The following is a 25536-nucleotide window of genomic DNA, read 5'->3' as shown; positions in this document are numbered from 1 at the left end:
CTTGTATTGAACATCTACTGTTAGCATACAAGGAATACCTACATTGAAAGACTTGTTAGCTGGAAGAGTTTTTAAATTCTCTTAAATGTTATTTTTGATGGAAACTTGCTTATAGTACACAACAAGAGGAAACAGACTCATTTTCTCCTCCTATGTAGCAGATTTATTTTCATATTGCATGTGTGTGTGATGGTTATTACAAACTAGCAGACTTCCTGGAACAGTGGACAGACAGGAGAAGAATAAACACCAAGGTAAATGGCGGTCTCATCTGGAATGCTTCATGTTGTTCATTTGTCATTTCTGCAGAATTGCTTTAACCAGGCAAAATGGCCAAACAGCACCATGTCAGAGAATAAGATTTAGCTTGGCAGAATGTTTTGCCAAAGCTTTTGAAAATGAACATTTGTCTTTTCCACCTTTCTAAAGCTCATGACAAAGAGCCAATGAAACCATAAAGATTCTGTTTGTTTTATTATAAAACGAACAGACTGTATTTGTTGTGAAAATAATAGATGGACTCTAGCTGTACTGAAACACTTTAGGCTCTACAGTGGGCCTAGAATGACATGAACACAAAAATTAAAAGAAAAGGTTCTTTGTGGTGAACTATAAACCACAGTTAACATTCCCTCTTTCCCTGGGGCTGGGCCTTTCTCCATCTACACAAATAAGAGCCGTATTAACTTGTTTTAAACAGTGGCAAGAGCAGCTCTCGTTTCAGTTGTTGCCAAAGGAGAGCACAATTTTTGCAGAATTTTTCAGAATACTAGACTGGGCAAGTCAGGTAGTCTTTTTTCATACTGTTTATTATTTATATTTATTTATTTGAAACTTTTATATCCCGATCTTCTCAACCTCCGTAGAGGGTCTCAGACCAGCTTACAGCAAGGATTCAATGCTAATAGTACAATCTAAAAACAACATATAATAACGAGTTAAAATACGTATAGATTAAAATTACAAATAAGCCAAATCGCCAAGATAAAATCATGTCCAACTGAGTCTGTATGTGTGGTTGATAACTTTGTTCTGTAGCCGGTTTCAACCATTACTCTGGGAATGCTTCCTTCCATTGCCGTGATTTCATTAGCCTCCTGAAGGACAGGAGGGAGGGGGCAGATCTGATCTCAATCAGGAGAGAGTTCCATAGCCTAGGGGCTACCACAGAGAAGGCCCTGTCTCTTGTTCCTGCCAGACGCGATTGCAAAAGTGGCGGGACCGAGAGCAAGGCCCCACCAGAAGATCTTAATTCTCTTGATGGTTCATAGGGGAGAATACATTCAGACAGGTAAACCTGGCCAGAACCGTATAGGGTTTTGTAGGTTAAAACCAGCACTTTGAATTGTTCTTGGAAGCTAATTGGCAGCCAGTGGAGCTGGTGCAACAAAGGAGTTGTGCGCTCCCTGTACCCCGCTCTGACTGCCGAACGTTGGGCTCATGGATCTGTGGAAATCAAGAGAGGCTCTCTAAAGTAAGAGATGTCAAAAAGGTAAAACAGAATAAAGTGTTATCTTCTGGTGTCCTTATCTGCAAATCACATGGTAGATGTGATAAGATCTCAGATTGCATGTTCTGTTGAAAATATTTAAAATCAGTAGTTTTTCTGCATTGTCTTTCATTGTAGTCTTCTAGAAGGGTTACAGGGAGTTCAATGCTATTTCCTTGTTTGTTAAGCAATACATCAGTGCCTTTTGCCATAGTTGAAAAGGATATGTTTAGTCTGAGGTGTGTAGGTAAAAAGTTTCAGACAGATGTTTCCTATAAACATGAAAGCTGAGTGCTGTTTTTGTTCCCCAGAATACAATATGAGGCATGAGCGGAGTTGTGAAATGATTTGTCCATGCAAATGGAAGTGTGCTTAATGTATTTTTTTCTGTGGTATGGGGCATTTTCTACCAGTTTTATAGTGGGGATTGCACTATCTTGAGCTTTAAGATAACACCTCTCTTTCGTTTTGCAAGGGGGCAGGAAGCAAAACCAGCCACAATGTAGAGTGCGGGAGGAAAGGAGACAACTTGATATGGACATATAACATTTCCTTTTGTTTGTTTTTGTAATGGTTTTTGAATAATAGAAAAATGTGGTCATCAGACTACACTGTTGCATAGTGACAGATTTGAGTTACTCAGTCAAAACTGACAGTCTAAACTAAGAGCCACGTGGCCTTTCAGACTAAACAATGAGTCCTTTATATTTCAAATTTATGTATATTTAGTAACATTATTTTTTGTGCATAAGAGTATACAGTAACAACAAACTAATATGAGCAGGCAAGAAAACAGGAACAAGGAAAACGAGGAAAAACAAAAAACGGAAACAGCAACACTACCAATCCAGGAAAAGAAACATTATTTTGAAACTTAGCTGTATTTAGAAATGATTGAACAGTATCTCTTTAATTTCTTAATTGTTTGAACCTCCAAAGCAGGCATGGGCCAACTTCGACCCTCCATGTGTTTTGTCCTCCAACTGCCACAATTCCTAACAATTCCTAAAAATCGTGTTTCTGCCATCAAGGAAGAGAGCTTCATCAGGAGGTGCCCAGGGGGATAGTGAAGGAGAAGTAGTCACCAAGCTCATCTCAATTGACCCGTTGCCAGTAGGCTGTTAGGAATAGTGTGGGAGTTGGAGTCCCAAAACTCCCGGAGGGCCAAAGTTTGCCCATGCCTGCTCCATAAGATGAGAAGAGAGTTGAAAACACATACTTTTATTAAAAAGCAATATATTTAGTAATAGCAAAATAAATAAAATATTATCATTAGGAACATATTTATGGTAGTTTTGGCCCTTGAGCTCTACTGGAATAGCATTTCTGGTCCAATCTCGCTGTGTCTCTCTGCATTATCTCTTTTGTATTCTGTGCCTGAAGGTACAACCAACTCACAATCTTGCATCAAAAAAATGGATTTTGAATATTGATTCCCAGGTGGTAAAAATGGTACTCTCCTTCTTCAAACCATTGTGCACTATTTGGAAATTCTCATTGTTATGATCAAATACTCTAAAAGGGAAGAGCTAAGTATAATATTGAAATAGCCAAATAGTTCACATCTTGCAAAACATTCAGAATATCAGTTTTCTCAGTCAAGTATAAATTTTGTGTCAATGAAATATTTTATTATTTTTCAACATGGAGCTATAAAATGTGAAGTTGGAACTGAGTAATGTCTTGAGTGGTATACTTATTTCTCACACCATACTTCGATAATTTTTCCAGGTATATCCTGTATTCCTGAAGAAGTGCCCACATTTTCCAGGAAAGAAATACAGTGATTTACAAAACAGGTGAGTAAAACATATGGTATATTTCAATAAGCTGTATAAATCTGAACTTGGAAGACAAACACTCTGTTCTTCATTTATTATTTATTTATTTCATGCATTTCTACCCCGCCCTTCTCCCCCTGAAGGGCTTGCAATGGCAGCTGAACTACTGACTTGAAGGTCTATGAGACGGGGTGAGCTCCTATCTATCAGTTCCAGCTTCCCATGCAGGGAAATGAAAGAAGCCCACCGCAGGATGGTAGCACATCTGGGTATCCCCTAGGCAATGTCTCTGCAGACAGACAATTCTCTCACACCTGAGGTAGTTTCTCAAGCAGCTTCTGACTCAATAAAAATGGCTAGCAGTGATCAGTATTTGTTTGTAGGTAACACAAAGTGTGATGGAAATCAGGCAAGTAACTTTCTCATTATAGATGTCTTTTGGCAATCATAAAGTTAGTTTAAAGAAAGCTACAGTAACATTTCATTTATTAATACTTCTTAAAACACCCCCCCATGCTTCCAAATATGAAGAAGCTGGAAATTGCTTGACTGGGTAGATATACATGGCATAGAGGGGGGAAAAGACTGGGATTAGTCCTTGCAGACACTCTGAACTGTCTTTGGATATGCAGTGTCCTATCCCTTCTCATTCCTTCTCTTTTTTAATGTTAGGTTTGCTGGTATTTGAAGTACAGGGGTTTCTGCTGAGGTTTGGTTTCAGTTCCCCTTGCGGATTCCAAAATCTGTGAATGCCCAAGTTCCATTATAGAGGATGCCATAGTAAAATGGTATCCCTCATATAAAATGGAAAATGTTTTGGGGATTAAAAAATATTTTCAAAACATGGATGTTTGAATCCATGGATATGGAGGATTGGCTGTGTTTGTTTTGATATTGTGCTTATCTGTGTCAGGATTAGTGTGTGACTCGTGTATAATATTATTGTTCATTCCGCTTTCCTTAGGGGCTCAGGGTGGCCTATTGGTTTCTTCTAAATCTCATTTTATGCTCACACCAACCTAAATCAACTGCAGAAGGATGGAGATTTCTTCTCATTCTGTGCTCTCGTCTCAGTTCCTCCTTTGTAATTTTTATCACATGGAATGGCATTCGTTAGGATCATCCATCTTCCTGTTTCTCAGATGGAAGCAATTCTGTCAAATCTGTCCTTGGCTTCAAACTTTGTCTACTGCAAAACAATGTAACAATTTGTTGTTAATTGTCTTCAAGTCATTTCCAACTTATGAGGCTAAAGTCAACCTATCACTGGGTTTTTTTTGTAAGATTTGTTCTGAAGTGAGTTTATTTTTAGTTTCTTCTGCAGCAGAGACAGTATGACTTGCCAAAGATTATCTAATGGGGTTTCCCTGGTCAAGCGGGGATTCAAACCCTGGTCTCTAGAGTCATAGTCCTAAACTCAGATCTCTGTACCATCAGGGTAGGGAACGTTCAATGGATACTAAAATGCATGTCAAGAGCATTTTACCATACATTGCATATAAATATGCACATTTTAGGAGTAGGTACACATAAATGGCCATGACTTTGGAGTTAAAGACATGTATAGCAAAGGTAGAGGTTTCCTGTTGACATTAAGTCTAGTCGTGTGCAACTGTAGAAGGTGGTACTCATCTCCATTTCTAAGCCAAAGAGCCAGCATTGTCCATAGATGCCTCCAAGGTCATGTGGCCAGCATGACTACAAGGAGTGCTGCTACCTTCCCTCCGGAGCGGTACCTATAGATCTACTCACATTTGCATGTTTTTGAACTGCTAGGTTGGCAGAAGCTGGGCTTAACAGCAGGAGCTCACCCCGCTCCCCGGATTCGAACTGCCAACTTTTTGGTTAGCAAGTTCAGCAGCTCAGCAGTTTAACCCACTGCACCACTGGGGACTCCTGAAGACATGTATAATTAACATAAATTTGTGAATGAAAATAATTTGATCTACCTATCCTTATTTAGTGACAACAACTATCATCTGACAAGAACGGAAATGCTGCTTGCCTCCCCTGAGATTAGCTCCACGGGCAGCCTAATACCATTAAAAAAAACAAGTGTTTTTGGCAATATTTTGATTTGTAAATGGAAGTAGTAAATTGATGCAGCCCAAAATTCCATTAGCTTTTTTAGCTGCTGCATCACATTGTTGGCTCATGTTCAACTTCTTGTCCACTAAGACTCCAAGGTCTTTTCCATATGTACTATTGTCGGGCTAGGTGTCACCCATCCTGTTTCTGTGCATTCCTTTTTAAATACCTAAGTGAAGTATCCTACACTTCTCTTTGTTGAAACTGATTTTGTTAGTTTTGGCCCGGTTCTCTAATCTGTCAAGGTAATTTTATTTCTGTTTCTGTATTCTGGAATAATAGCTGTCCCTTCGAACTTGGTGTGATCTACAAACTTGATAAGCATGCCCTCTAAACTGATTCCAGCTTTAATTTAATAAAGGGTTTCATATCTTGCTTATTTGTTTTCTCTGATACATATTTTATTTTTTATTAAGGGGCTTCTTTGATTTCTTGTCTTTACAAATGTATGGTCTTTGAAGATATATTTTTAAAGCTTCATGTATCTCATGTTGCAGAAACCAAACATTCTGATATTTGGAAAGGAGTGACCTAAGCAATATGGGACAGAAGTGATTTCATCTTTGGACCTTGTCCAATCTTTGTAGCCTATAACTCTTAATATTTTGAGCACGGAAGTCTCCCCAGAGTGTATTTCAAGCTCTGTTGTGTGAGATGAGATCAGCATCTTGTATGCAGCAGAAAATTACTCCTTAATTACCAACAATAAATCAGATCATCTTTTTAAAAAACAAAAACAATCTTTTTCACCAAAATTATGAATATCATTTGGATGATAATAAATTGACGAATGCTGGACAGTAATTTAAACCATTTGCTGGATACGGCTCATGTATGTTTGTTGTTCATTCGTTCAGTCATTTCCGACCTCCTGCACCATCCCACGCCAGAGCTCTCTGTCGGCTGTCACCACCCCCAGCTCCTTCAAGGTCAATCCAGTGACTTCAAGGATGCCATCCATACATCTTGCCCTTGGTCATCCCCTCTTCCTTTTTCCTTCCATTTTCCCCAGCATAATTGTCTTCTCTAGGCTTTCCTTTCTTCTCATGATGTGGCCAAAGTACTTCATCTTTCCTTCATCTCATGTATGTTGTTCTAGCAAAAAAGCTGATATTTATACAATGGACTTGTTGGCTTTTTTATATAGTTGTCTGATTAAAGAAAAACACATTGTTGGTATCAAAATAATTGTTGCATTGTGATGCAGAAAACATAATAGATGTCAATCTGTTCTGCTAACACAGGGATGATGAACCCTTTGCCTGATGTATTGTCAAAGGCTTTCAAGGCTGGAATCACTAGGTTATGTGTTTTCTGGGCTGTATGGCTGTGTTCCAGAAGCATTCTCTCCTGACGTTTCACCTGCATCTATGGCAGGTATCCTCAGAGGTTGTGAGGTCTGTTGGAAACTAGGAAAATGGGGTTGATATATCTGCAGAATGTCCAGGGTGGGAGAAAGAACTCTTATCTGTTAGAGACAGGTGTGAATGTAGCAATTGGCCACCTTTGCCTGATGTTCCACTAATGAACAGATGCCATTGGATGCAACCTTCAGTTATTATAATTCACCACTAAAATACATGTACGTAATAAGGGATGTAGTTGCCTTCTCTTCCTTGATTTGCTTCACTGGGGCGCCTTTTAGGTCCCAGAGGGTGGTGGCAGAGCAGGACAAATTCAACTGCATGAGCAGTATCCCATTGCCTTCATGCAACCTTCGTAGCTGTTTTTGAGACTTCTAAAGACTTTTACTGTCCATTTTCTTCCCTATGACCATTTGAGTCATGTTGGAGCCTGAAATGCAGGGAAATTGCCTCTCTTCCACACATCATGGAGGTTGCAGTGTGAAAAAAATGGGTATCAGGTCACAGGTGCATAGCTTGGGATTACTCGCTGATCTATCTCTGTCTAAGAGGATTCCATGACTCCAAATGTTTGGTATCGGTTCTGACTGAGGCATCAGCTGCTACAGTCTTTCCTGGGTAGGGATAACTGGTAAGTTCCTGACTACTACTGAAATGTGCTTTGTGTGAGGCTGCCCTTGGAGATGCCACACTAGGGCAAAATGCTGCAGTCTTAAAGGTGTGTGAGAGGCCCCAGTGATGCAATGGGTTAAACCCTTGTGTCGGCAGGACACAAGACCAATAGATCGGAGGTTGAAATCCAGGGAGAGCACAGATGAGCTGTCAGCTCCAGCTCCACATGCTGGGATATGAGAGAAGTTTCCCACAAACAGCAAAACATCCAGGCATCCCTGGGCAATGTCCTTGAAGACGGCCAATTCCCTCACACCAGAAGTGACTTGCAGTTTCTCAAGTCACTCCTGACATGAAAAAAAGGAACCTCAGTGTCTGCCAATTGACTTCTGTTACCATGGCAGTGAAAGTGGGGTCACTGTGCTAACAATGTACAGTGTGAAAGAATCTTCCAGAATCCAAGTCCAATAATTTATGCTGGTTCTTCCATAGGCCTAAATCAGAGCAGGAAATTCTATTCTCAGCCTGTGGAGCTTCCCCACACAACACAGTAAAATTCTTACCACTCCACTGGCTTTTCCAGTTATCTTGAAAACATCAGAAGCCTTCCCAGCTTTTTTGAGGGTGTTTGGGTGCTACAAGAGGAGGAGGACGCCCTGCCTTTCCCAGTTACACTAACATAAATAGTTCCATCAATGAAATTTTACTGTTGGATCTCACCAGTGATGTCTAAGAGATAAATATTAGAACTTTGAATTATCTGAGCGGTGCCTTTCCTTTAAGAATTAGTTTTATAAGAGTAGTTTGGCTTTGAACGTCAATGTATGCTACAAACTATTTTGATCTGTGTTGTGTCTATCTGTTAAAAGAGTCCTGACATTCAGTCTTTTCCAAGATCCTTCTTAACTCAATAGCATAAAAGAAAATATTTTCATAGAGGTGTGTGTGAGAGCGTGTGCACACTCACAAAAGATAATACACTTCAAAACTAACAGGAAGTTGAAGCTTTTTTCTAAAAAGAGTTTGAAACATTTGCTAAATAAGGGAAATGTTCTTCCCTGCAGATAATGTGTTTTGTTTGTTTGTTGGGAAAAGTCCGACTGGGGAGAACAAAAGGAAATCCAATACTTGGGAGGTTGGAAACAGCTATTGAATTCAAACTGGTTTTCCAGATCAAGTTAAGAATTTTTCTTCCTGGAGATTGGATGCATTTCAGGTCACTTCCTGAGGCTGTCAAATTCATTACGAATGTGGTAGTAAAAGGTTCTTGTGGGGGAGGGAGATGGCACACATGCTGAGGCAACTGTTTGAAAAAGGAACAGCAATGGAAGTGTTCATAAAATTTGCCTTGTTGCATTCTATCCCCAGTGACTGGCTTTTTGGTTTGCTTTCCTGCCAGCTACCCTGTCTAAACTTTATTTCATTAACTAGTCCACGCATATTGTTTCTGTACTTGGAAAGCCTGGTGTTAGCCAAATTTTTAAATATTGTTATACAAACTTCTGTTCCAGATACAAAAGCTGCATGTTGCGCAAAGCAGATATTCTGTACAAGTTAACTCCTGGGGTGCTCACACACAGCATTAGCATCTATTCTTGTTGGTATGGATAGTGACCAGGGGAAAAGATCTTTTGGTGGTGCTGGCCTCCTGGTGGTGCAGCGAGTTAAACTGCTGATCTGCTGAACTTGTTGACCGAAAGGTCAGCGGTTCGAATCCGGGGAGCAGGGTGAATCCAGCTGTTAGCCCCAGCTTCTGCCAACCTAGCAGTTCAAAAACATGCAAATGTAAGTAGATCAATAGGTATCACTCCGACGGGAAGGTAACATCACTCCATGCAGTCATCCCGGCCACATGACCTTGGAGTTATCTACGGACAACGCCGGCTCTTAGGCTTAGAAATGGAGATGAGCACCACCCCCCAGAATCGGACACGACTAGACTTAATGTCAGGGGAAACCTTTACCTTTACCAAGTGATCTCTAGGTTGCCCTGGAGGACTTAGTGATTCATAGAGTGGTGTGCTCTCAGATTTAAAAATAGTGTTATTTTATTCACATTTTATTTCCTTTAGTGGAATCCTGCACTCCTGACTCCAGTGAATGTAGAGGACTGAGTGCAAACATAGTTCTACACAAATGTATGGCACAATAGGGATATTTAGCCAGATTTGACATATGGACATACAGGAGGTAATTCAACTTCTTAACCACCCTCCTTGAATTTCCCAGATGATCATTTGGTGATTTCCCAGCTTTTGTACCATTTCCCTTCCCACTCAATTGTAAAAGACATTCCTAAGGTTTAGTTCTTGGCAAAAAAAATTCATAGAGACATATTGGATCTGACCACAAGTTCTATCTAGTTGAACCTCCTGCCATGCAGGAATTTACTAAGAAAGCAGTTTTTAAACATTAAAAAGTGAATTTTATGCCCTCCTCCTTTGGGTCCATCACTCTTGGAATGTGACCCTTGACAGCTGTCCTGCAATCAAATTCTACCATGAATTGAAAAGAGGCCTCTCTAGATTGAGGGAATACGTGGTGCCTTTGTATTCTGCTTTGATTATACCTCACTTGGAATACTGTGTCCGATTCTGGACACCACAGTTCAAAAGAGATATTGACAAGCTGGAACATGTCCAGAATCAGACGACTAAAATGATCAAAGGTCTGGAGGCCATGCCCCATGAGGAGTGTCTCAAAGAATTGGTATGTTTAGCCTATATAAGAAAAGTTTGAGAGAAGACATGATAGCCATGTATAAATATGTGGAAAGATGTCATAAGGAAGAGGGAACATACATGTTTTCTGCTGCCCTTGAAACAAGGACTATGAGCAATGGGTTCAAATTAAAGGAAAGGAGATTCCACCTGGACATTAGGAAGAATTTCCTGACCATATGAGCTGTTCAACAGTGGAACTCTCTGCCTGGGAGTATGGTGGAAACTCCTTCCTTGGAAACTTTTAAACAGGCTGAATGGCCATCTGTCAGGGATATTTTGCTTGTGCTTTTCCTGCATGGCAGGGGGTTGGACTAGATGGCCCACGAGGTCTCTTCCAACTCTATTGTTCTATGATTCTGGGATGCTAGATTTACTTTCCAAAAAGAGAAGGTGCCTCTATCAGGATTTAGGGGATGTCCCACCCTATTCAGTGGATTTCTCAGGGACTAGAGTGGGAATTATAAAAAAGATATGACAGGAAGATTTGTTTCTGCCAGCTTGTTTTCCCATGCCCAATTCAATGCAATCATCTTGACACCTTCACTACGGATTAAATTGGGATTTGTTTTAATAGTTTTATAAGATACATGTGTGTGAATGTCTGGCATCATTGTATTTTGGATGGTCCAGTGTTTGTTTATAACTCATTGGCACTGTAGTTAACGTTCTCAAGGTAGCACAGAATAAAAGTATGCATGGTGGAAAGAATAACATTGCTTAAAAGTAACAGAAATGGAAATGTAGCAACAATGGCAATATTTCAAAAGTCAATGATAAACAATGATGCATCTAGAAAATGTAAAAATATGTAAATGGGGAAAGTCTTGCATTTTAAAAGGCAAATTTAAATACATCATTAAGAGCAAAATAGATAGTAAGATGAGTGTTAAAATTACAGAAGGCTAAAAAGGTTGTGTCTGCTGCCAAAATATGCACAGAGTTAGTGCTAGGCTAACTTTCTAAGAGTGGCTTTCAACAGTTTGGAGGTTATCAAAGGAAGGCTGTTTTTAAGTAACCTCTCTTGAATTTTAGAATATGGTGTGATGCATAGACAGCATTACACAAGCATTACATAAGATTTTCATACATAAAAGTAGTGTGTGCATGCTGGCTAGGCAAGTAAGGATTGGGTTTGCTGAAAAATGTGGACATTTTTCAGCAAATGTGTATGCTGTAAGGCTGATTAAGTCTTCAGTGACATTTTGGTGTTGCTGTTTTGTTTTTGTAAGACTGATCAAGATGAAGAATTACTATATATTATACTGTATAATTTTCAGAGGAAGGTACTGACAGACTACCTAAATTCCAGGTCCTGTCAAATTTTGAAAGCTAAGCAGGATCAACCCTAGTTAGCACTTGGGTGGAAGACAAGCAATTATATATTCCAGAGGGAAGAAATGGCAAAGCTTACTCTGAGTATTCGTTATCTAAAAAAATATTTTGAAATTAATGGGATTGTGATAAGTTAAAGGCACAAATCGGGTTGTGATAAGTTAAAAGTACTTGACTGTTGTGAGTTTTCTGGGCTGTATGGCCATGTTCCAGAAGCATTCTCTCCTGACATTTCACCTGCATCTATGGCAGGCATCCTCTGAGATTGAACCTTCAAAACCTCTGAGGATATTTGCCATAGATTGAGGTGAAATGTCAGGAGAGAATGCATCTGGAACATGGCCATACAGTCTGGAAAACTCACAACAACCCAGTGATTTTGGCCATGAAAGCCTTCGACAATACATATATTGTACTAATGCAATTGCTGATTTTACTCTTGGTTAAAGAGAGCCAGTGTCGTGTAGTGATTTGGCCTATGACTCTGGAAACCAGGTTCGATTTTCTGCTCAAGGATTGAGGCCCACTTTGGGCAAGTCATAGTTTCATAGAGGAAGGCAATACCTTGCAAAGGAAACCCTGTGATAGGTTTGCCTTAGGGTTGGCATAAGTCAGAAATGATTTGAAGGCATACAACATGACAACTGAATTGGAGTGCCTATTAACTCTCACTGCCCCTTCCAGGTTTCCTGTGCTGTGGCAACACCTAATGAGCACCACAAGGTTCATACTTTTTGGCCAGCTTCATCTAGGCTTCATTCTCACTGCTTAATAATTGGATTTCAAAGAGAGTCATTGCTTCAGATACAGTCCATCTGTTTTGTTAAATGCCCAGCTGTAGACATATCACATCCCTCTCCTTTTCACATGGCTCCCTGCAATAACAGGTTTAATTGTCACAGGCTCCTAAGAAGCAATCTGATTAGCAGATGTTAAGAGGGGACGTTTTCAGCAGGTTCTTGGTGTGAAGTGGTAATTTGAGAGGTCTTGTGTGTACGGGCTTGCGGAGGTCTGATTGATGGGTTGCTGGGCTTTGACTCGGCTAGTGCTTTGGAAATGACATCATTTCCACCACCACCCGCCCCACTCCATCAAGACCAGGTGGAAATGTTTATGTGGAGAGCAGCCAGAGTGCCATTTGTACAGCTGGAAGGCTGTTGCTCCTCATAAGCAAATCAAGACAAAGTAGAAGAACTCCTCCCTCGTGCAAAGCATACCAGCTGCATTCACATCCAGCTTTTGTACTGTCTTAGAAATTAAGGAGGGGAAGGGGCTTAGTATATTTTATTTATCCAGGCTCTTGCTAAAGCACCATTGTTCTGTTGAGTATATTATTCTGAATGTTTTATATTCTAACCCAAAAGGGGTTCTGAACTAGGATGGATTTTCTTACAGGGCTTTGTTCTACAACACTAAGTCTAAATTACATTGGAAGTCTACTAATCTATTAGTCAGCGGCGCAATGGGTTAAACCCTTGTGCTGGGAGGATTGAAGAGGGGACATGAAGGAGGCCTCCCACAAGGTTGGTAAAACATCAAAACATCTGAGCATCCCCTGGGCAACGTCCTTGCAGATGGCCAGTTCTCTCACACCAGAAGTGACTTGCAGTTTCTCAAGTCACTACTGACATGAAAAAATAGTTTTAAAACCTTTTAGATGTTTTACAAGTAACTGCTATTGCTATAAACAAATGGGAACTCCCATGAAATTGTGCACACTGTGTCCAGCCCTCTAATCTTCTGGTCCTTCCTGGGCCTGATCCAATCCTATCTTCACTATTTCTCATCATTTCATCATGTCTGCAAATCTGCTTCAGAAAATCATTGTTGTGTACCTTACAGTTGCTTCCTATTTATGACAACCATAAGGTGAGTCTGTCGTGGGTTTTCCTTGGGCACACATTTTTCAGAAGGAGTTTGGCCAGTCCTTTTCTCTAAGATTGGGAGTGTGTGACTTGCCCAAGATCTCCCAGTGCACTTATTTGGTGACGCAGGTATTTGAACACGCCAAGGTCAGTTAGACCTCAGTTACCGTGTCTATAATTATATGTGGGTTATTCTCTTAAGATCAAGGGTATCACATTACTTACATGGAGTACCTGTCTGTCTCTTTGACTGACTGACTATCATGTGAATATAATACATTAATTTTTAAAAGTATAGTATAACCATATGGATTCTGTCTCTGATCTTCTGCCAGCTGATGTCAAAAGCATATATTATTAGCTGAGCACATGAAGCATGATCTTGGATGAGCAGTAGTATAATGTGTGATCTAAGGAAAGGCATATACTAGATTTCTTAGCAAATAATGGAGAGCTCTGATGCTTGGAATCCATCTGTTCTGGCACCCTGAATGTGGCCAGCCAGATGGTTCTGGGAAGCCTACAACAGACCATGGAAACAATAGTATTGTCCTATTGTTGTCTTCCTAGCAACTGCTAACTCACATATACAGACAGTCCCTGAGTTATAGACATCTGACACATACAACTCATAGTTAAGAATGGAGGTGAGTCAAAAAGTGAGAGGAAATGTACCCCTCGAAAAGGAAATTCACTCCTGGAAGAATTATCATGGAGGAAAGGTATTGAAGCTATATCACCAGTCTTTGTTTCCACAGCAAGCCACATTTTTCAAAATCATATTATCACAGGAACGGAAAGTGAGGTGAAATCTTCTGAACAGGGGCACAAACAGCAAAAAAATACATTAAAGGGGTGTTAACCCTTCTCTATGCTTTCCACAAGTAAAAAAAAGGTTTTTGACTGGAGTAACACTTTAAAAATGTATCTGTTCCAGATTCATATACAGATTCAGTTTAAGAACAAACTTACAAAATCTATCTTATCCATAACTCGGGGACTGTCTGTACTTGGTCTCCAAACATGAACTATCCATTGGACTTGCCTTATTTCATTTTAAAGCTATATATTTTTCTTTTTTGAAATAGGATGACAAATATACACAATATTTGAAGTAGCCATGCAGATGCGTATAAAGCAGTAGTTCCAAAACTTGGGTCTCCAGATGTTGTCAGATGGACATTGGCTTCCAGTGAGCATGGATACTATGAACACATCTGGGAACTCCAGTTTGGGAACCACCGTTTTAAGTGCTTCTTAATGTCAGTCCATTTCCTGGTCATTCTAACAGCAAGCAGCCTCTCAGTGCCAAAATAAGTGTAGCCATGTCAACATACTCAGAGGAATGCCAGCATTCACATTTGAAAAGTTTGAAAAGAATGTGTTTAAAGCTTTAGAACAGCCTACTAAAAACAGTGCCAGCTCCGTGGCCACAAATGCTGAAGTTTCTTTTGATGGAGGGAAAGAATTAAGGACAAATATCTGGGGTTGAGGAGATGGCTTGAGTGAGTTGCACACTAAACAAGAGCATGCCATAATGCCACATTTTGTTTTATGTGAAATGCAAGGAATATTTAAATGCAGGCCTGTAGCGAGGGGGTGGTTTTAGGGGTTCAAACCCTCCCCGAAATGTTTCAGATTTTTTAAAAAAACCTGGTTTACTCATGAATTTTAACTGGTTAACCAAATCCCCATGCTAAGTCTATGAGATGCAAAAAATTAAGAGTCCCTCCAGAACTGCAAGCACTATCTCAAGCAAATATTGACAATTTATTCACACTGCAATTACTTGCAGCAATAGCCAATGTAGTGAAGCAACCAAGTTGGGGGCTAGACTTGGTGGAGGTGGTTGACAGGGGTGGAGCTGCAGGCTATTGAAGGTTGCTCTGCCCCCTGCTGTGCTCACCCACCCCCAAAATTTTCAACCCTCCCCGAAATTTTCACCCCCCCCCCCAAAATTGTCAACCCTCCCCGAAATTTTTTTCTGGCTACGGCCCTGTTTAAATGTTAAAACTTTGAACCATTGCCTTATAACAGAAGGTGACACTGTTAATAAGTGAGGTGTTTCTTCCACAATTTCAAAAACATCTGCGTTTTAAATGGAGCTATTGTTTACAAATATTTCCATTTGTTTCCCTGAGCAGCAAGAGTGAGTGGGAATAATTTGAAAAGCAGATAGAGAGGAAATCATTGCATTGTCCAGGTGGAGTTTTATATATGTTATTTCCACATTATTTTTTCCGCTGATCACCTCACTGTTAATCTCATCAGTGCTGAAGAATAATAGTTCACCCTAGATAAACAGTTCCCTTGCCATACTACAGGCTAGCAGCTTTGTGACATTCAGATCTTTCCTACTAAAAAGAAAATTTATTTATTTATTTTGGGTGCTTTTACCCTGCCCTTATCAACCCCCTAGGGGGGACTCAGGGCAGCTTACAAAAGGCACAATTCGATGCCTAACCATTCACAAAATACAATACAATATACAATACACAAATTTACCATTTAATGTTACAGTTATAACTAATTAAAACAATCAAACAGTATACTAGCAGCAATAAAAACATCTTGTGGTCAATGTTCACCAAATCCAAGTCTGTAAACCATCTAGCATTGTCATTACCCTTTCCTACTCTGGTCATTATTGGTTGTCTTTGTCCATCTGCCAGCTTACCCGAAGGCCTGGTCCCACATCCAGGTTTTTAGCTTCCTTCTGAAGGAGACGAGGGATGTTGATGTCCTAATTTCCCCGGGGAGCACATTCTTTGTTCTTTTTAAGAAATGGGAAAATCACAGTTATTTCACAATTGTAATTATGGTGGTAGCTAATGTCTGGGTAACAGCAATAGTTGCTTTCTTAAGGCATCATTGTAAGTATCACTCACAAATGTTTCTGATCAGATTATTACATTGTGCACTAATATAGCCCAATGAAATATTGTATTTGTTGGAGAATCTGAGGGCCCATCCAGACAGTACCTTTATCCCAGGAACTTCAACAGCAAACAAGAGGGTGGCCAGATGCTGTTCCCTGTAAACCCAGAAGCAATCACTATAAAAGGCAAAAAACGTGAGATTTCCAAGTGCGGAAATTTTGCAGTTTTGAGCTGAATATCTGGATCTTGGCATGTCTGTATGTCCCTGCAATCGGAATAATGGGTTTTTTTTAAAAATCTGGGTTTGTTCCTGGGTTTTAGATGCTTGTTCCTGATTGGTCAGTTCCTAAAAAGAAGGTGACACTTGAGTAGACGGCAAAAACTTTGTGTGCCAGAAACGTCATGAAACATGTGGAGGGCCCATTTTCTCTAGCCAGGACAAAGTTGTGGTCCCCTAGTCAATGTTATATATCTTTTCATAAGAAGAGCAATCAGGAACAGCCATGTATAACCCAGGGACAGCACCCTGTTGCTTGCTGCCACAAGTATACAACCAAATCTGTCTGCACAGATGGCCAAGCAGCCAGGCTCTAAAGAGTGTCAATAATGACAAAGTACTGTTCCTGGCTTAAAAGTGTGTGTTCCTGTTTCATTGTGTAGTGCTGACTTGGACAGAAGTAGTCCTACCCTGTAAACTTTGTTTGTGTGCCAGAAACTTCATGGCCGGCATAGAACAGAACTTTTGTGGTGATCCACTTAACCAAATCTCCACATATTCGTATATCCGCATCTCATAGGTTTTCTAAAAACTTCCAGTTTCTGGTGGAAGTCCTTCAGCAGCCATCTTTGAAAGCCTCTAAATCTCGGGAAAAAAGCATAAGGTCTGGACAATGGAGGCAGAAATCCCAGGACCAACAGGTCTGTATATGGACCTCTCCTGAAGTCCAGGGATATTTTGCCCCTTACTAAAACCTGTGATTTAGTGCTGTCTGGAAGTGCCCTGAGCTATTAGGCTCAGAAATAACCCTCAGTTAGGGTAATTCCATCAAAATATAGAAGAGTACCAGAAGTAAATTCCATAACCAACAGAAACTTAATGTGGTGAGAAGGGATAGCCTTCTAATCTTTAGGATGGCTCAGGATTGCAGAGTCAGAACTTTCAGCTCAAAATAAATACATTCTTGATAGAAAAGTCTTGGAGATAGCTAGCTTACTAAATCTCATCTTCTAAAGAAAGTAAAAGGTTAAAAATAGTCAATGCAGCTACATTTTACCTACATAGGTAAAATGCTTCCTCACAAGAAGAAAGAAAAGCAGAAGAAGAATAGTGGAGCCTGCATGGCCTTCCCAGGGCAGTTCAAACTTAAAAGGAAGCTCCCTCACAGAATTCCATTACTATGTCATCAAAGGGGGATGAAACAGTGGCTAGCAGTACAGATAAAGACAAAGCCCTTTAGGAAACATGCATTGGAATTTGGGGGGAAAGAATCCCTGAGCTTAGCCCTGTCTCTAGTCTAGTTACTCATTGACGACTAGAAACCTGATGACACAAAGACTTATGCAGTCCAGGGATGAAACCTTGGATCAGCAGATCAACAGGAGCCCCCAGTGGCGCAGTGGATTAAACCCCTGTGCTGGCAGGACTGAAGACTGACAGGTTGCAGGTTCAAATCCGGGGAGAGGCGGATGAGCTCCCTCTATCAGCTCCAGCTCCTCATGCGGGGACATGAGAGAAGCCTCCCACAAGGATGATAAAACATCAAATCATCCGGGTGTCCCCTGGGCAACGTCCTTGCAGATGGCCAATTCTCTCACACCAGGAACGACTTGCAGTTTCTCAGGTCGCTCCTGACACGACAAAAAAAAAAAGCAACAAACAGATCAACATTGCAAATTCTCTTGAAAACATTTGAAATATAAAATTTGGGACTTAAGAAGTTATCTTACTGGTTGTAAAAAACAAACAAACCCAAATATTTGTTTGTATCATCCCTCTGTGCTTGATTACAATGAGATGTCTATTTATTTGACACTTCTCTACTGGAAACAGTATTTTCCCTCTATTGTTCATGTTTTGTTTCACATTTACATTACTGGGCTGTTGTTGTCATTCTTGTTACCTTTTTATATAGCACCACTGAATATACAAATAACACTACAAAAAAAAACCCCAAGCAACAAAAATTAGATCCTGCCAAAGGCATGCAATCTAAGTATATATATCTGTACACATATAATCAGAGAGGGAAAGAGGAATAACAAATCACAAAACTGTACAATACAATTGCAAAGCAAATCATCCAGATAAAATGCAAATAAAAATGCATTCAGTATTATACAAATCAAACTGACAGTACGTGTAATCAAAATATACAAGACTACTGAAATTTTCTTAGTGAAGTTAGAATGGCTAAAGAACCACTTAGCGTCACAAAAATTGTTGTTTTGCAGAGACAGCTTACCAGAAAAGCACTGCACCCTTTGTGCACAATGACAGATTGGAAGAAATCTAAGTCTCGGAAAGGTTTCAACAGCCTCCCTCCCCTGTAGCTTGCTTGTGCAGTTAAGATACATTTCTCATGTGGGAATGAAGACAGAATAATCCAAATTGTGGTAACAGACACTTTAAACCATATGGATAGTAGTAAAAAATAAAGTTGTATACTGCATGGAGTTACAGTAAATGAATTCAAGTCAGTATTTCATTTTGAATATACAGTTTCATTCCCCATATCTGTCCAAGATACATTCCTGGACTTCACTTGGATATGTGATGTCTCAAATAAAAGCAAACTCTATTGAAATGAAGAATACTTCAAGAATACCATAGAAGCATACTGGAGGACCTAGAAAATGCCTAGGGAGAACATATTTTATCGGAAGAGGATAGATGAATCTTTAGATAACAATCCCATGGATGCATTTACATCTGAATAAGAAATTTAACTTTTGGAAATATTATGAAATACACCTATAAATAGTTGTTTGCAATATGCTTATACAGCATGAATTATTTGCTTGTAGCTTTTTGACTAGGAAAGAATTTTTTTAACAGCTTAACATTAGGGCCAGTGTTTAACCTGCCAGGCTTTAGCACCACAGGCTAAACCACCAGCTGCAGTCAGTCTTGTAGTCAAAAGGTTGCCAGTTCAAAGCCCAGGTCAGGGTGAGCTCCTGGCCTTTAATCCAGCTTCCACCTACCTAGTGGTTCGAAAACAAATCTGAGTAGATAAATAGATACTGCTTATAAACGGGGAGGTATTCTGAGGCACTCATAAGGAATGCTGGCAATTCGATCAAAAAAGGAGGAAGTTACGAACAAAAGCTCTTTGGCAGGGAGATGAAGCAACAGCACCCCCCACCCCTGTGGTTGGAACTGAGCATAAAAGCTTCCAAGATGCCAAAGATGGGAAAAGTTGATACATACTTCTATCTATCTATCTACTGTATTTGTATACGCCTTTCTCAGCCCGTAGGTGACTCAAGGCGGTTAACAGGGTAAAATTCAATGCTTAAAATATCATAAATACAATTAAAGACATAACATATAATAACAATTAAACATATCAATAAAATATAAATTCATAGTGTCACCTTGTTAAAAACGTTGTCCAGTCTCATTGTCATTGTTCCATGTTCCTATGTCAGCTACACTGCATTTGGAAATGCTTGTTCAAAAAGCCACGTCTTGACTTTTTTCTGGAATGTTAAAAGGGAGGTGGCCAATCTAATAGTCAAAAGGTTGCCAGTTCGAAGCCCAGGTCAGGGTGAGCTCCTGGCCTTTAATCCAGCTTCCACCTACCTAGTGGTTCGAAAACAAATCTGAGTAGATAAATAGGTACCACTTGAAAATGGCTTTCCACAGCCGAGGAGCTACCACCGAGAAGGCCCTGTCTCTCATCTCCACTAAACGTACCCCTATCGACTGTTAGGAATTGTGGGAGTTGAAGTCCAAAACATCTGGAGGGCCAAAGTTTGTCCATAATATATATTGTATTTGAATATGTTGTTTTTCCATGTGGGTAAGACATACTACTATTACTACTACTAACAATATGCCTGGCACATTCTTTGACATGGTTTGAAGGGAAAAACATGATCAGGATATTCTTTTAAAATTCTAAGTTTAATTTCTTATAAATACAGAAACATTTTGCTTTCATTTGTAATTTTTGATAAACCACTTACTGTAATAGTTCTTTGTTCATATATCTGGGATTATTCCTTTGTCTATTACAGAAATGTGTTAATAAGAAAATATCGGGAGTGATTGTGACATAGGACTTTTGATCCTTTTTATTTTATTCCCCCCCCCCCTCCATTTTTGTAGTAATTGAAAAAGAAGAAATATAGTACATTTATCATAATTTGGTGACATGGAGTTGCAAATTTTAATCCATGTTCAGTTGAAGGAATTTATTTCACAGATAATACTATTTTTCTTCATACAAAGACATCAGTATGCAGGTAGTGCTGCAGTATTCTTTAGTTGGATTCACGTGTAATCAGTGTAGGAATAACTAGCTTAAAGATTAATTACTTTGGATCCCCTTGTGCTTAAACTTGGGTGTAATCTTTGTATTTGTGGCACAGACACAAATGTGTATGAAACACTAGACTAGTACAGTACTAAATTCTTTGGTGGTGATGTGTGGGCTAATTTGGAATTATTATGAAGATGCCAAATATTTTGCTAAGTGATGTATTTTGAAATCTGACTTTGATGTAATTTCTGAAGAGAAGAATGCCCTCAATCCTCAGCAAATCATTTCGCTGCCCCTTCTCCCCCCCCCCCCCCCCTTTGAATTTAATTACCAGCTAGTTGTTCAGACTTAGTGCAATCCTCTAATGAGTCTTTACCATTTCTGGAGTAAAAAATAAATGGATGTATGCTTCAGTTACAATTGAAATTCATAACTTTAAGAGGAACAGAATGCTGGTTTAGTCGAAAGTTGATTTGAATCCTGTCCTGAAAGAAACGTGGGATGGAAGGTAAAGGTTTTCCCCTGACATTAAGTCCAGTTGTGTCCGACTCTGGGGTGTGGTGTTAATCTCTATTTCCAAGCCGAAGAGCCAGCGTTGTCCATAGACACTTCCAAGGTCATGTGGCCGGCATGACTACATGAAGCGCTGTTACCTCCCCGCCAGAGCAGTACCTATTGATCTGCTCACATTTGCATGTTTTCTAACTGCTAGGTTGGCAGAAGCTGGGGCTGACAGCGGAAGCTCACACCGTTCTCTGGATTTGAACCTGCAACCTTTCGATCAACAAACCCACTGCACCACCAGGGGCTCCTATATATATATATAATTTATAGTTACTTTTTCAGTCTTTACCTCCCAGAATCCCCCAACCAGCACAGTCAGTGGCCATGCCAGATTCTGAATTCTGGGAACTGTACTTTTGTATGCTTTTTTTGGAAGCTCTGTTCCAACATCAACCCTTCAGAGATGGCTACGACTAGACTTAAGAACAAGGGAAAACCTTTACCTTTACCTTTATATCTATATTAAATAAAAATTAGAGTTGAGAAGTTCTATGTTTCCTTACAGATATGTGCCCCCCACAAATGTGAGGGGACTTTTGTAGCACTCTGATCCCCTCATATATCATCTCTTTGTTCTCCAGTTATCCCATCTTCATCCAGTCACATGCATTAGTCTTCTCCTTAAATCTCTTCACTGGTTTTTGTCTATTCTTTGATCCTGCATAAGCTTATTTTCTTCATCTTCAGATACTATGAAGTCATGCTCCTCCGTCTCTTTCTGCACTCAATGTCCCAATACATTTGGGACAGGGGCTTGTTTTATCTATACTTTGAAAACTATCATGTCATAAAGAGCTCTACATAGTGAGACGAATAGCTTTAAGAAAGATCTGTTCCCCTACTTTGGCAGGAATCCTTTGCTTTTAAATCCACCGAAACTGGAGGGCTTACTATATATTAAAGCTAGAATAGTACTTTAATGCACTCAAACAAGTTTGGATTGAAAACCACCTTTAAAGCAGGATTTTCTTTCTTATATATCCTAGATCACTGCTTCTGAAACTGTGGATCCGGATCCCTTAGCTCAGTATTGGGATCCTGAAATTTTTGGCAACAGTAAAAGACTTCTGAATCCCACTAATTCACACAAATCTGCTAGCAACAACACATAATGTTTACAGTAGACTCCACAGAAAATACACCAGCTGTACTCCACAAAAAGAGAAACCAGTCTTTCTAGCAACTCTTGCAAATGCTGATTTATTATCAGTAAATGTTTGATTTTAAATCTATTTTATATACCTATATATCTGATCTAAATAAACATTTATCAGATGAAAAGAGGCCGCAAGTGGAAAAAAGTTGTGAAGTCCTCTTTTAGATTGCTTGGATACAATAAAACATAATAACTGTGGGTTCAGATATAACACTAAGCTACATAGTCCTGTCTGTTTATATATTCACATGGATCCATTCTAGTTGGGAATACCAAAAGGATTCCAATTAATGTACACTCTGAAAACTAAAAGAAAGATATGCTACAAATGCAAACATCTGAAAAGCATCAACCATCTTGAAAAGGCAGAACACAAAATCAGGGTTGATGTTGATGTTTCCCCTTCTGATGCATCCTAACCATTATCTCATCATGGGTTCCTTTTGATGTTCTCTCTCACTAGAACTTCTTGTTTCAAAAGGACAATTATAAATTATGGCTGCTCACTTATAAGAGAATGTATATCAAAAGGCTTTAATAAGTCCCTGAAAAAGACACTGAGGGATAAAATATGTTTCAGCTGTCTTTGTTCCTTCAATACAGCTGCACTTACAGTGCCATCTGGCCATGACCAAGAAACATTTTATTCATGACTAGCTGTCCCCTGCCACGCGTTGCTGTGGCCCAGTCTGGTGATCTGGAAAATAAAGTAATTAGAAAGTGTTGGTTTCTAATAAATGTAATCGCTTGTGGGTAAACAGTATTTCTTGTTGTTTCTTTGTCAGTGTTGATGTAGAGATTGTCTGGTTTGCCTAATCTGAAACATGCAACACATCATTGTCCTTATTTAGGGGTCCCTTTCAAAACTATGATACTATATCTGTTGTATACATATATGTGTGTATGTGTGATTCATATCTATCTATCTATATCTATGGCTAGATAGCTCTTTGTCAGGAGGGCTTTGATTACATTTTCTTGCCCTGGTGAAGGGAGTTGGACTGGATGGCCTTAAGTATGGGGGTTCTGTGTGGGAAGTTTGCCCCAATTGTGTCGTATGTGGGGTTGAGCATGCTCTTTGATTGTAGGTGAACTATAAATCCCAGTAACTACAACTCCCAAATGTCAAGGTCTATTTCCCCCAAACACCATCTGTGTTCATATTTGAGCATATGGAATATTTGTGCCAAGTTTGGTCCAGATCCATCATTGTTTGAGCCTGCAGTGCTCTCTGGAGGTAGGTGAACTACAACTCCCAAACTCAAGGTCAATGCCCACCAAATGCTTCTAGTGTTTTCTGTTGGTCATGGAAATCCTGCATGCCACATTTGGTTCACTGCCATTTTGGTGGAGTTCAGAATGCTCCTGGATTGTAGGTGAACTATAAATCCCAGCAACTACAACTCCCAAATGACTAAATAAAAAAATTGAGTGAAGGACATACATTGTGTTGTTAGGTGTATGCCGTCCAAATTTGGTGTTAATTCGTCCAGTGGTTTTTGAGTTCTGTTAATCCCACAAACAAACATTACATTTTTATTTATATAGATTATTCATGATTGTAGCTCAACAACAGGAAAGCCTGAAGAAACATTGAGAGAAGGGAGAGGAAAGCAGTTGTCGCTTTGAGAACACACCAGCCAAAGTGTTTCATTAGAGGGAAAGTGAGAAAGACACTCATTTTTGTAATGGTTTATGGGGAGAGGTGACATGATTTAAAGACGGACTGAATTTAGGAAGCAAAGGAGAAGCAAGAATTGAAAAATCAAAATTCGATACCATTGCCTATTCTAATCTAAGTCTTTGATGGCATAGCACAAGTTGAAGGTTATGTCTTATTTGAAATGTCACTGCTTTCAGCTTGTAGTTGATTCAGGCAGTGGGTACATTTTCTTTCATTTCTGCAGTTTTTTGAAGTTCTCTCTGCTGAGAAAAAGAGCAGTAGTCCTCATTTGAAACATCTTGCGTGAGATGCCTTTGCTCTTTGACTTACTGATCAAGAGACCAAGATCTCCACTAGACTGCCACTTTTGCATTCTTGACGGGTGAGAGAAGACACCTCTGACATTGACACTGACAGAGTCGAAGTTAACAGGGGTTCTCTTTCCATTCTAGATGGATATCTGTATATACAAGAACCCCAAATAAATAAATAAATATATTTCTAAGTATAGGAATGTGCACTAGGGGAAACAAACCTGGTGCCATATTTTATTTTCTCTTTGTAGATGAGATTTGGAATCTTAATTAACAGCATACATAAAATGATAGGCATGATTATTGGCCCAGATGTTGAAGAGCTGCACATGTGGATACGAATGCATACATTCAAAAACAAGCAGTCACAAAGGCAAAAGCAGTTGACCACTTCCCTGCTATCTCCTTCCATTGCAATGTACAGTGATGTGGAGGTTTAGACCTCCCCTCCCTGCTTGCTGAGATGCGAAATAAGGGGAAGTAAAGTCTTCCAACATGTGGACACACTATCGGTTTTTGCCAAGATTTCTCCAATTTCTCCTAATAGAATAGCAGCACTTGTGTAGTATTTGTTTCCCTGCTGCCTGGTTGAGATGTGAGGAAAGGTAGGTGGAATTCCTGGACTTTCAGTGGGTTCCAGAAGAGTTCCCAGTTGTCCAGATAATGTCCTAAAGTTTTTTGTTTTTGTTTTATGGTAAATCATTATTTAACTGTGCAAGTGATACAATGTAAATTTTGTTGCAATCTTTTTTCCAGTTTACAAGAATTTTCACATGTTACAAGTGTTAAAGAAAGATCTCCCCTTACCTCATTTCCTTAGCTTATAAATGAGAGCTGCCCATAAATTCCTAGACCCCTTGCAGTTCCTTCCAAAATTTAGGAGTGATTCACTTGGCTAGCTTAATTTTCCATTATGAGTAGACACTTTGCTTTTGTACCAAATTCCCCATGGAACTAAGTAATGGGAAGTGGCTGATATACATTTAGATCATACACCAATGCCTTGCTCAAAAACATGATTTCAGGATCTCTAATCATGAGTAGAATTTGCTCATAACTGTCCACGAGGGCTGTTCGACTGCAGTGAATTTGACTCATGTGGGACATCTAGAAAATAACTCTGTCTTAAAGCAGTATATGGTCTTCTTTTGTTTATTAGGTTTTTGTTCTAGAGACGAATAAGCTGTTTTCCAGGCAGATGGGGGAAAAATACATTACTCAT

At 39.6% G+C, this 25536-nt stretch overlaps 1 protein-coding gene across 3 annotated transcripts in view; it reads left to right on the top strand.

Moving 5' to 3' along the window:
- LHFPL2 (LHFPL tetraspan subfamily member 2) overlaps positions 1–25536 on the top strand; it is a 128174-nt gene that overhangs the window by 56588 nt on the left and 46050 nt on the right. For all 3 annotated transcript variants that reach the window (XM_060761618.2, XM_060761619.2, XM_067464574.1), the window contains exon 2: positions 3221–3288. The gene's annotated coding sequence lies outside the window, so the exon portion shown is untranslated. The remainder of the gene's footprint in view (positions 1–3220; positions 3289–25536) is intronic.

The sequence above is a fragment of the Anolis sagrei genome, chromosome 2 (assembly GCF_037176765.1).
Source record: "Anolis sagrei isolate rAnoSag1 chromosome 2, rAnoSag1.mat, whole genome shotgun sequence".
Lineage (NCBI taxonomy): Eukaryota > Metazoa > Chordata > Lepidosauria > Squamata > Dactyloidae > Anolis > Anolis sagrei.
Note: the sequence above shows the minus strand (reverse complement) of the source record. Positions and strands in the feature narration are given on the sequence as shown.